Below are 13,589 nucleotides of genomic sequence, written 5' to 3' on the forward strand. Positions count from 1 at the left end.
GCTTCAGAGGAAACAGATTAACTTGTAACTAGTTGTGCTCAAAAATGGGACTTGGCTCTGTGTGTTCACTACCAGGTTTAAATACACTCATTAATATCTCCACATTAATTTAAAATTTTTGCTTTTGTGTAGCGTATCTGATGATGTGATTCTTCAGATGATTTAGCCCAAGTCATGATAAAATAGCACAATGCTGAGAAGGTTTCTCACTGGAATGCCATTGAATCAATTCCTGTTTGTCATTGCTGTCAATGATCTGAAGGAATATTGCTTCTAATAACATCTATTTATTGATGAAATTCACAAATGATTGGTGAATGCCCCACTGAAAATACAGATAGCAAAATAGTAGAGGCAGATAAAGATAATTTTTTAATGGGGATAAAATTAATTTTCTTTAACAGTGACATCATTGGCTACAAATACCCATGACTCCAATGAAATAATCAGTTTTCTAAAACCACATCCTTGCCATAGTTGCACTTGCTTGCTCTCATCCGCTTTATACCAATGTACGCGGAAAGATGAATAGCAAGTAATTGGATTAATTTCCACTCCATTCTTGCTTTGTAAACGCAAAAAAAGGGCTGCTGTAACTCCTTTCAATCCATCACTCATACTTAGTGGGAGAAGCCTCAAGCTCCTATGTGAAACGACTTTGAAACAAGTGACTTTACTCGCATGGGACTTCCAGAAAATTGCATATTTTCCCCTTACTTAGAAACAGACACCCCCCCCCCCAAAAAAAAAATCGCCGCTGCCTCGGCAAGTTGCCCTTCCTGTAGGATTGGTGGAAATTCTCAAGCGCCAGCAGATGGCACTTGCTGGCGTGTTGGTCCCGTCCGGTACGGGAGTCCGCGCCTGCGCCGGGATACGCGGCGGCGGCTGCTGGGGCTGGCCTGCAGTGCGCGGTCGTTGCCGGAGGAGGAGCTGCTGCCCGCTGCCGGGATTGCGAGGGAGGAGGGAGCAAGAGAGCCGGCGATGTTCCTCCCTGGGAGTCGGAGGCTCGCTTAGTTCAGCCTTGGGTGAAAAATGGCCACCAAGAAAAAGGGCAACGGCGGCGGAAGAAGCAGCAGCAGCAACAACAACAACGGCGGCAGAACTCTTCCCACTGCTCTGGCATCCCCCGACGCCATCGTCTTGCAGCGCTTCACAGGATAAATTTCAACGAGGGAGGAGGGGAGAAGAAAAGAAGCACCAACCTTCATCTCTCCTTCGTCCGCCCGAGACCTTTTTATTCCCCTGGTGAGTTTGTTGAAAATGTTCCCTCCCTCTTAAAAAAAATTAAATAACCTGGCGCATTCAAAAACAACATGCTGGGCGCCCCGAAATGCCGCCGGTTTAAAGCTGGAGCGAGGTGATTCCGAGTTTATTTATATTTCATTCCCTTCTCCGGTTGAATTTCTGGCTATATCCGGCGGGCTGGTTTCCGGTTGTGGTCTTTGAAAGGAGTCGGCGTTCGGGTGGCCAACGGCCGCGTCTGGCGACCACCGCTGGTGTCTACGGGCGGAGGCGGACGGAGCTGTGGGGGTGAGCAGCCACAGCCAGGCTGGCGACCTCCTCTCCTCCTCTTCCTCCTCCTCCTCATATTTGATCCCTGTTTCTGGATTTCCCTCGGGTTTAGGCCGCTTTCATTTCGTCGTCACTTGACTTATAGATAATAAAAAAAATAATTCGCACATTACAAACGGCACGAAGTAGAGACGCAGCCACCCCTGGGTTTGACGATTGCCCCGCAACGTGAACGCTGCCTTTTATTTGGGGGGGGAGGTTGGTGTGGAAAAGAGAGGATGGTAGTAACTTCATCTCCTGTTACTGATTTCACGGAATCTCTCGTTTGCTTAAGATCGATGGGCGCAGTTGCAACCTGAAGCAGGCTTTAAAGCATTGCGATTAAAATGGACCAGTTTGCTGAAGGAGTTGCCATTTCTAACACTATTGTGGTTTATAAAGGGTGGCGTAAAGATTACTTGACCTTTTGTAGAATATATGTCATTCGTGAACGCCAAGTATGAAATTGCAGAGTAGCAATTGAAAACCAAAACAACTGCAGATACTGGAAATCTGAAATAAAAATAGAACATGCTGGAAATACTCAGCAGATCAGGCATCTGTGGAGTTTCTGCTTCTGTCTTCACAGATGCTGTCTGACCTCCTGAGTATTTCCAGCATTTTCTGTTTTATGAAATTGCAGATGTTGGCTGGCCATTCTGTATTTGAGTGGATAGGTAAAAGCAGGTGAAAGATTTACCTGTCATAAAGTAGGTCTTGATAGATTTCAGTACCATTCTTCTGTACAATAAAATGACTAACTAAACTACAACCAATTATGAAACATTCACAGTTTCCACCCAATTTGAAAAGTGGTTGGTAATTTATCTGCATCCCTTCAGAACTGGGATTGATACAGCATTGTGGTACTGCATTTATGCAAAAAGATACATTTCACTGTGTGTTTTGATGTACATATGACTAATAAATAGATATCTTATTGATTTAACACCACAGTGAAAGATTTGTGAACCAAATGGTAACTGAATAGCTTGTTAATTATCAGTTCTGATCAGAGGTCTTTGACCCAAAATGTTAGCTGTTTCTCTCCCCAGAAATGCTGCCTGACCCAAGTACAAGTACATATGCTTTAGTTTAGATTTCCAGCATCTGCAATATTTTGTTTCAGAGCTTGTCAGTTGTCTTGGTATATCCACATTGGTACCATTTGTAGTATTTCCTGTAGCCATTTTTATTTTTCTCCCATACCAGAGTTCTTAAAATGTCCTTATTGTCTTGGACAAGAGGTCTAGACAATAATCGAAATGGGGTAAAATAAACACATATAAAATTAGAAGATTGTGGAATGTCAACACGATCAAACTTTTTTGTTTGTGAGTGTCATCATTTTATGCTGATAAGGGAACTTAACTGCATTTGTGACAATATAAAGTTTAAGAAAGAAGTATCTTGAGATTCTTGAAGTAATTGTTTACAAGCGCTTTTTTGGATAAAATTCTTCCAGTTCCCTAATTGGACTCTGAAGTTATTCCACAAATTGCTTTAGTGCAACAACTTTTCATTGGAAGGAAGTTTAGCTCATAAGGGGTTAAAGTATTTATTGCACTTTCTGAGCCATCTGAAAGCCTCCATTAAGAACCAAACATTCTCTTATCAGAACTTATGAATGTCAAACGTCCATTCACATCTTGTTGGGTAGAGAAATATTTCATAATCACTTCTGTTGTGAGTTTAAAAACAAGTTTTAGGATACAATTGAGCAAAATGAATGAGGTTTTAAAAAAGGCAATAGAATAGCAAAATGAACATTAACAAACACCCATTGTAAATTGGAGAATGTAAAAGCGTCAGAGTTATTGCAAATGAATGTCTTGAAACATTTCCGTTTAAGTATTGTATTGTTCCTTTGTCATTGTGCAGAAGACTACAATTATATCAATTTGTTCATTGTTACTTAAGACTTGGGATGATCATCTCAGTTTTTATCCCTTCAACTAGTGTCAGCTGGTGCTGAGTGCAAGATTATGTGTTAGGCTCTTGTTTGGGGCACCATTGATTCTATAGTGTGGGTCTAAGAATCTTAATTTGAGGAGAAAGTGGTACACCGAGGATCAATCCAGTAATTGCAGATGTTTTGAAGTGAGAATATTGTCATTTTACGCCAACAAAACTGAATTTCTTCCCCTTTGAAGCCCCAAACTAAGCGAGCTTTGCTGTGCAACTTGTCATTGCATATTTCTGTGGGAGAGTGCTCTGGATGTCTCCAAAGTTATTCTTTCTTGTGATAAGTTGGAAGACTTCAAAGCTTGTCAACTATCTGGTTGTGAAGCTATTTAAGAGGTCAGTGTGTTAGGATAGAGGCTAAAATGACGGTACAAGTTTGGGGTGAGAAAATATCATTATTTCTACTCACTGGGGAAAAAAAACTACCTTAAATTTCTTTTGGTATTGCTAATCATTACCTGCAGCAGAAAATGAAATGTATTTAAATATAGATATCTGACCATACTGTCCTATTTATTGCATGTAGTTGAGAAGTATTCATTTAAGACCTCTCCTATGTCCTCTGGTACCATTTCACAAATTACCCCTTTGGTTCTTATTGCATCCTACTCTTTCTCTGGTTACCCTCTTGCCCTTAATCTCAAAGCATTTTATAAGTATATTTTCCTAAATCTTGTCTGCTGGTGATATATTGTGCCTTCTATTTGCCCTCTTACCCTTCCTACCTCCTTGTTCTACTTCCCACGTTTTCAGTTCTCAGTTCTTGCTGTATGTTTCTTTTTAATCCATCCCTCAATATACCCTGACGTCCAGGATTTCTCAGTCTTTTTGTCTGTACTTTTCACCCACAAGGGACACGTATACACAATATTCCAGACGTGACGCTCAATTGCCATAAATATTTTATATCAATACCATAGGGCAGGACCTGACAAAAGTAGAGTAGGAGAGCTACTTGCAGATAAGTGAAATAGTGTATAGGTCTGGTCTACTTACCCAAGGATATGCTTGTGATAGGAGTGCAGCAAAGGTTCATCAGATTGATTCTGGGGAAAAAAGGGTTTGATGTGTGTGGTGAGATTAAGCCTGTATTCTCTAGATTTTAAAGTAATGACAGGTGATCTTCTTGAAACATATAAAATTCTTCCAGGACTTGACAGGGTAGATGAAGTGTTGATGTTTTCCCTCGCATGGATGTCTAGAGGCACAGTTCACAAGACATATAAAGGGTTAGTTATTCAGGACAGAGGTGAGAAGAAATTCCACCACCCAGAAAGTAGTGAATCTTTGGAATTTACAACCCAGGAGGGCTATAGAGGTTCAGTCTTGAATACAGAAATTGATAGCTTCTTAATATTAAAGAAAATGAGGGATACAAGGTTAGTGCAGGAAAGTGGTACTGAGGTAAAGATCAGCCATGATTTTACTGAATGGCAGAGCAGAGGCTTCAATTTCTTGCATTGCTTTTACTTGTTCTTCCTACAGCTCTCCACCCCCTTATCCCTTGAACCAAACATTCTGATTAGAAAGCTTTTCTGTCTTCTTTATGTGGCTTGGTGTCAGTTTCGTTCGATAGCATTCCCATGAAGCATCTTGGGATCTTGTTGCCATATTATTCAGGTGTTGATACGCAAGTGGAAGTTGTTGCTCTGTGAAGCAGAGAAGTATATTTCTGTATAAAAGGCACTACGATAATGATGATTGTGTGCTATAAGCAAACATTTGCATTTGTATATTACTTTTAATCAAGTGAAGTGTCCTAATCCATTGCACTGGGACATCATCAAACAAAATTTGACCCCAAACTGCATCAGGTGATAAAGATGGATGGTGAATAGTTTGGTCAAATAGGGTTTAAATCACAAGAGGCAATACTGGGCATTTTTTATAAGCTTTCGTGCTGTTTGCTCCATAATTGTTTTGATTTTGATATTATATGGCATGCGAAATCCTTTTAAATAGACTAGTGCTAAATAGGGTAAGTTTAGCAGAATGCCCTAAGTTACATATCATATGACCAAGTTCTATATTTCAAATGTTTTGGTGAAATACTGGGTGTGATACTTTTAATATTTGATAAAGAGTATCTCTTCACATGAGTGTTCAATAAGGGATTTTGAATGTCAGGAAAATTAGGGACCAAGAGTCTAATATATGTAGAGAAGAAGGACAAGGCTGGAATGCTTAATGAAAACTCTTACCATTATTTACCAATCAGCAGGATGTTGCCAATATCTCAGAAGTGAAGTTGGTAGAGATAATAAATGAGGTTAAAATTGATAAGGAAGGGGTATTAGAAAGACTGGCACAACCTGGTCCAAATGAAATGACCTTAGATTGCTGAGGGAAGGTGGTGTTGAGATTTCAGAATAGTTTGCCAGATTTCCATAATCTTTCAAATCCTTCCTAGATGCAGGGGAGGTACTAGAGAGCTAGAGAATGGCAAATGTAACACCCTTTTTCAAAAGAGTGTATGGGGGCATGCCAGACAACCACTGGCATGTCAGTTTAATCTTGGTGGTGCAGAAGCTGATAGAAACCATTGTTTAGTAAATAAAATAATAGACATGGAGAAATTTGAGTTACTAAAAGTGAGCTGACATGAATTTGTTTAAGGTAAATCATGTTTGACTAACCTGATGAATATTTTAATAAGGTAGTAGAGAAGATTGTATGAAATGCAGTAAATGTCATGTATGCATTTTCTGAAGGTAGTTGATAGTCTGGTTAGCAAAATTAAGATATTTGTAATAAAGGGGACATTGGCAGTATGAATAATCAAATCTCTTGAGTAGGAAAGAAAAAACCATGAAAAATGTTATTCCTCAGACTGGAGGCTAGTATGATGATAGTGGGGTCCCAAGGAGCTTGTGCTATGACTAACTTGGAGGTAATGGGGTAATCGTAGAATGCAAGCATACATAAGCTGCCAGAATGTTCAGACACAGCAGATGGCATTTAATACAAAAGTGTGAAGTGATATGTTTGTCACAATGAAACAATATGGACTAAATGGCACAGTTCAAAACAGTGGGATGGGGGTATGTACAAGTCTTTGAAAGAGGCAGGATGGATTGATTAGTGAAGCAATTATGATAAGAGGCTTCATAAATAGTGACTTGGAGAACAAAAGTTGGGAGTTTATGTCAAAACACTAATTAGGTTATAACTAGAGTATTGTACCCAATTCTGATTGTCACACTTTAGAAAGGATCTCAAGGTCCTAGAGAGGATTCAAAAAAGATTAATTAGAATACGTCCAGGAATGTGCGATTTCAGTTACCCGGTTAAACTGGAGTAGTGAGGTTTATTCTCTTTGGAGCAAAAAAAGGGCTGGGAGGGGATTTAAAAGTTGTGCACGTTTGTGACTGGTTTATATAGCATAAATAGAGAAATGCACTAGTTAATGATCTAGACCAAAGGACACGGATTAAAGCAAAGAATAAATGTGTGAAGATACTTTTTTTTTATCCAGAGTGGTGGTGATACTGCAGTCACCACCCTAAGAGTGGTAGAAGCAGAGTCAATCACAACATAATTGGATAAGCGTTTGTGGGAGCAAAATATGCAGGGCTACAGAGAAAGAGCTGGGAAATCAGACAGAATAGATTGTTTCAAAGGGAGCTGGTGTTGACGTGGTGAGCTGAATGATCACCTACCATACCATAATAATCCTGTTTCTCTGTTTCTTGATGAGATATGTTGAACATTTGTTTCACATTTATGTTAATGTTGCTTTGAAGCTGGCAGCCTGTAACAATTACTTTTTGTTGAAGTTGTTCATTAAAAAAGATGAAGTTGCAGCCACTATCTGAACTGAGAGTAACCACAAAAAAAGGACAATTCGTTGATGCTTCTGGAGATGTCCTCAGTGGCAACATAAGCAGAACTGGGGTTGTTGGAGATGAAGCAACAAACAAGGTGCTGGAGTAACTCTATGGAGGTAAATGGACTGTCTGTTTCCCTCCACAAATGCAGCCTGACCCACTGAGTTCCTCCAGCACCTTGTTTGTTGCCCCAAATTCCAGCATCTTCAGTCTTGTTGGAGATGAAGGTTTGTTTAACTGTCTGCCTGGGTGGGTAGCAACATTTAAAATAAATTGCTAGATCCATTTTGAGCTTCATGTGTATGAATCTTTCTGCAGTTATAGGTGAGCAATCCTTTTTCTTTTCTAGCTGCTGTAAAATATGCTGTGCAATATAAAGTCCAACCCAGCAAGATTTGCCCTATTAATTTACCAAAGCAAACGGGAGGAGCAATATCTTGTATTCCGCCTGGGTAGTCTACAACCCAATACTGAATTTTCCAATTTTAGGTAACTCCTCTCCCCCCCCCACTTTTGTCCCCTTTCCCAACCTACCCCCAGCCCCCCTTCACCTATCTTCGTCCCCTTACCACCTGTCCCCGTTTCCTCCTCCGGCCACCCCCCCCCCCGGCTCCATCCACCCATTTCAAACACAGATTCCCCCCACCCCCCCCCATCTGGTTCCAACTGTTGTTCACCTCCTTTACATCCAAATCCAGCACTGGTAGTGCTTTGTGTTCCTGATTATCTCCCACCTACAGCTGTCTCCTATCTTCACTCTTCCCTGTCCCCACCTTGCTCCATCTGTTTTTTTGCTTTCTTTTTCCTCTCTCTGTCTGCCTCCATCTATCATTCACCTGCTACAGTCTTCCAATTTCATCCCCGCTCACCTCCCCTACCTGACACTACCTGCCTGTCATCTTACACCCCTCCATAGTCCACCAATCACCTCGGAATCCTTTCTTGCCACTCCTTTTCTCCTCTTTATACTAGCCATCTCACCTCTCCGCTCTCAGTCCTGATGCAGGGTTTCGACCCGAAGTCAAGAATTTCTTTCATCCCACAGATGCTGTTCGACCTGCTGAGTTCCACCAGCACATTGTTTGTTGCTCCAGATTCCAGCATCTGCAGTCTCTTGTATCTTTGTGGCCCTATTAATTGATATTGGTAGAAAAAGTGTGACAATGTGGTCATAATTTGTCACACAGGAACTACATATTTTGTACATTGTTCTAATCATTTTTGTTTGAGAAGTACTAGGGAAATTATATTGCATCTGCTATAACACATAGCCCACTTAGCAAAATACAAAATATTTTAAAACACCATGTCCTTCTGAGATCTTGTGATCTCCCTGACAGTGTACAATGTGATTACTTTTGAAGTTTATGTGGCTGTGAAATTGATTTTAACAGGTGAGTTTAACATAATGTTTTTGGAGAGCGTAGAGAACTACCAACAGAGTAGGTGATTCTAGTGTTTCATGACAATGAAAACTGTAATTGAAAATATTTTTTTTGTTTGTATTTGGAAAAAATCTCTTGCATTGTTCATTAAATTGTATTAGCTTTTCTGAATTGACCACTCTTACCTTTGGATTTGAGTCACCATGACTTGAAATTACAGTCCAAGCTGACACGATCGTCCATAGATAAAATATGCAGTATTGATAAAATATCTTCAATAGAATAGCAATCATGTGTTCAAACCATTATTTTTGTATATAAAACTGATCTTTCAGATATCAAATTGCTGTTTTGGAAATTCTGTTCCAGCCAAAACTCCTTGGCCTCTGTACTATGTGCTCCTTTTCAGAACATTTTCTTTAAGACTGTATTTGCATCATGCCTTTGGTCTGCATTTGATTCAAATGATGCACAACATTATTTTGCACAGAGAACATTCCATAACTATAAATTACCCAGTAGGTCTGATTTTCTGCTTCTGCATTGATTGATGAAATAAGGGGTTTGGGATAATAGAGGGAAAAATCATAAAGTAATTTTAAAAAAGTTACTAGAGTTTATAAATAGAGGGATCCAGTATAAAAGCAGGGAGATCATTCTAGAATTTGAAGTGAGGTCTCATCTGGCATGTTGTGAGCAATTTCTGGAAATCATACTTCAGTGAAAAGGTAAAGAGTTCAGGATTGGTTTTCCATTAAGTGGCAGGGATGAGGGACTTCATTTTATGAGGAGGATAGTTGACAAGAAATTTCTTTGAGAGATTTGTTGGGATCTAGAATGCTCCACCAAGAAAGTGTTAGAAGCTGATGCTCCAAAGTTTAAAACCTCAAGATAAGGAACGTGCAGGATGTAATGAATTCTCCAGTTAAACATTTGCTTGTAGGCCAGGTTTGAGTATGCTGTTCTAATGTATTTATTATTCAGACATCAAAATACAGTAACCTACAACCTGTAGTTTCTGGTAGACCCAAGGTGATCAGGCTTCATTTCTGTAGATGCTTGACTTCCAACTCAAACACAAGAAATTCTGCAGATGCTGGAATCTGGAGCGATACACAAAAAGTGCTGGAGGAATTCAGCAGGTCAGGCAGCATCCATTGGAGGGAAATAAACAGTCGACATTTTGGGCCGAGACCCTTCATTGGGACTGGAAACGAAGAGGTAGAAGCCAGAATGAGAAAGTGGAGGGAGGGGGAGGAGCACATGAAGGCAGGGGATAGGTGAGTCCAGGTGAGAGGATAAGGTAGTGGGAGGGGGAGAAGATGTAAAAAGCTGAGAGGTGCTAAGTGGAAGAGGCCAAGGGCTGAAGAAGAAGGAATCCGGTAGGAGAGGGCAGTGGACCATGGAACAAAGGATAGGGAGAGGAGATGGGTAGGTCATCGAAGCGGGGGATGGGAGCCACAGGAATAAGGGAAGACAAGGAGGGGTGGGGGGGGGAAGGGGTAAGAAGAAGAAGAGGTGGGGTTACCGGACGTTAGAGAAATCGATGTTAAGGCCATCAGGTTGGAGACTCCCAAGGCGGAATATGAGGTGTTGTTCCTCCAACCTGCGCCTGGCCTCAACATGGCAGTAGAGGAGGCCACGGATAGACATGTCAGTATGGGAATGGGATGTGGAATTGAAGTGGGTGGCCACCAGGAGGTCCTGGCTTTTGCAGAGGATGGTGCAAAGGTGCTCAATGACTCCTTACTCTTTTCCTCCAAAGATGTTGAATTTTTCAAGAGGAAGTGTGAGGTTATGCATTTTGGTAAGAGAAATCAAAACACAAATTATCATCTAAATGAAGAGAGACTTTAAGGGCGTGAAGTACAGAGAGATCTAGGTGTTCTTGTGCATGAATCACAAAAAGCTGACAGACAGGTCCAACAAGAAGTTAAGAAGGCAAACGGAATTTTGGCCTTCATTACAAAGAGCTTGGAGTTTTAAAAAGAGGAAGATTTTGTTGAAGTCTCACCTGGAATACTGCATACAGTTTTGGTGCCCTTATGTAAAGTACAATATAGTAATATTGGAGGCTAATTCCTGGCCTGAAAGGGTTGTCCTACCAAGTGAGACTAAATAGCTTGGGCCTGTATTCCTTTGAGTTTAGAACAAAGAATTCAAACATATAAGATCTTAAGGGGGCTTGACGGTAGATGTTGGAATGTTTTCACTAATGGGAATCTTGAAAAGGGGACATAACTACAAGATAAAGGACCAGTTGTTAGAAATTTCTTCTTGCAGAGGGTGGTGAATCTCTGGAAGTCTCTGCCTGAGGAGATGGTGGAAGTTGGATCATTTGAAGTATTTAAAGTGGAGGTGGATAAATATTTGATAGATCAAGGAATAGAGAGGGATGGAGAAATGACAGGAAGAGTTGAGGCCAGCATAGATCAGTCATGATCACATTGAATGTTGGGGCAGGTGTGAGTCTTCTTTTGTTCTTATTTTCTTGTGTTCTTGTAAAGAATCCCTACTTATTCCTCCGTTAGTATCCAAAACCTTTTGATGTCAAGTTGGTCATCTGATGCTCGGAAATGTGCAATGAGACGAGATTCCTCGACCAAACCTCTAGGCTCTGATATGACATGTCACAAAGGAACAGAAGAAATCCATTATATTTCCTGCTCCTCTTCTGACCTCCCCAACCATCACCAATATCTCCATTTTCAACCACTGACATACCTCAGCAACACTATCCATCCTTGCTGCTTAACTGCAGTTTTTGCACACATTTTAACTTGTTAAATTCTCAGGATGTGAAAAACTGCAAATGGGAGACTTAGTCAAGTATGAGAATGCTTTGATTAGGAAATGTAACAAAGCAGATTCTAGTGCAGGGTTTCAAACAAAAAGTGAGGATGTGTGGCTTTGCACGTTAGCTTTCAAAGCCCCAGCACAGGCTTAACTGGCTGAATTGTCTTTTGTGTTAAGTTTCTACAGTTTTATGTCACTTCCAATATTTGCTTAAACTTTTCATGGTTTGCTGATGTTTCAAAACATGGTAGGAAAAACGAACTTGATAAAAATACCAAGACATAAAGCAAGTGGCCAGGAAAGTTAGCAGATGGGGTGCAATGTGGAAAAACACGAGCTTCCCACTTTTGTAAGAGTAATAGGAAAACATTTTTAAACATTCTTAGGAGCTTCGTTGTTAATGTACAGTGAAGCAGAAAGAAAATTGTTGGTTCAGGGACAATTAAGAAAGCAAATGGATGGTGAAGTGATTGTGATCCTCTGGCTCTGTAATGAATGCTGCTGTCAGTGACCTTGGCAATGGGCCTGTGAGTAAAGTGAATGGTGTGATGTTGCCAGCTCAGCATCAACTGCACTCATGGGGTGTGAGTGCAGTTGATACTGAGCTGGGTGTTGAAAATTGAACAGATAGTGAGCTGGGACTCGCAATGGGTTTCTGACCCTTGTAGTGAGGCTGATTGCAAGCTTGGTGCTGAGGCTCTCAGCAGTTTCTATGTGGGTGAAAACGGCGAACACTATTCTCATTGCTTTGCTTTGCTGTATGAGTCCAAGTAGGAATGATATTTTTGTTGACAATACTGATTTTGAGATTTATGCTTGATAAAAATGCACAATTTTAAAGATTAACGTGACTTTGGCACAGGATCAGCATTGATCTTATTGGAGCAGGCTAAAGGGGTCGTATTCTTTCAGCCTTTTCTTGTACTTTGTCTCTAAGCTGTTTCTTATGCTTAGTGTCTAACAATGTGGTGAGTTGTTGAAGTGAATTAAATATAGGATGCATAATCAAGTGGAACACAACTTTTCTAAACTGAGATGTGAGGGGATCCTACCTCATCAAAATGTCTTGAGATTTTGGTCCATCGGAGACGAGGCAAGCTCCAAACCATGAATTGTTATGAACTTGAAAATTCTTTTAGACTTTTTCATAGTCGTTGGTCAGGTCAGAGATTGCTAGGAATATAAGGGTATGCATCATTAATGTATTATTAATCTTAAAGAAAACCATCATGTTATGGTGTGAAAGAAATAATTCTCCACATATTGTTGGATGATTGATAACTCTTTTGTCAGACTTAGTGATCAGAGTAGTTTGTCACCATAAGATGACTCACTGAAGAAAATAGTGATCATATTATTGGTGGACATGCAATATTAATGAAAATTATTACCCCCAAACCTCAAAGGGAAGTAATTAAAACTGTAGTGGACTTCATAAAGAATATTGATATAAGGTCCTCGTATGATATTCAACCTTGAGGGCTCAAGAAAACAATGAAATTATGGAGTCTTTCCAAAAGGTACTGAATCGTTCTTGGAGATTTTTAAAGTTTACCAGTTGTGACATTATTTTCTTGCATTCCAACACTAAGAGCTATGTTGGCAAGATTGCAGTTTCAGGATCCAAAGCTATTTTGTCACGAAAGTGCAAATTAGATTGACTTTTTAATTTTCAGAAAAAGTCATTCTGTGATCAGCATGCGAGTGGGTTGAGACTTGGTGTGGTAACTGTTGTGATTGGAGAGTATTGAAAGTGGAAATTGATTGAAGAGTAGTTTTGGTGTTGAGGAGTGGAGGAGCCCAGGGAGTGAGTGCAGCAGCTGGAAGCTCGGGTAAAGTGTCCATTGTTTCAGAAAATGCAGCTGTAGGACAGGGTTGCAGGTAAAACTGAGATGCAGGGTCCTAAGGTCCCCTCTCCCTACCATCCTCCTAGCTAATATACAACCTCTGGAAAATAAAATTGAAGACCTCAGAGCAAAATTGCAGTACCAGAGGGGCATCGGGGACTGTTGTGTACCTTGCTTCACAGAGACATGGCTCACCCCCAGCACTCTGAATACAGCGC

General features: G+C 40.5%; 1 protein-coding gene across 3 annotated transcripts in view; it reads left to right on the top strand.

The window, feature by feature from the left end:
- Positions 1-854: 854 nt before the first annotated feature.
- The window catches only part of wdfy3 (WD repeat and FYVE domain containing 3), a 253,917-nt gene continuing 241,182 nt past the window's right edge, over positions 855-13,589 (top strand). For all 3 annotated transcript variants that reach the window (XM_052010252.1, XM_052010254.1, XM_052010253.1), the window contains exon 1: positions 855-1,245. The gene's annotated coding sequence lies outside the window, so the exon portion shown is untranslated. The remainder of the gene's footprint in view (positions 1,246-13,589) is intronic.

This window comes from Pristis pectinata, chromosome 2 (assembly GCF_009764475.1).
Source record: "Pristis pectinata isolate sPriPec2 chromosome 2, sPriPec2.1.pri, whole genome shotgun sequence".
Taxonomy (NCBI): domain Eukaryota; kingdom Metazoa; phylum Chordata; class Chondrichthyes; order Rhinopristiformes; family Pristidae; genus Pristis; species Pristis pectinata.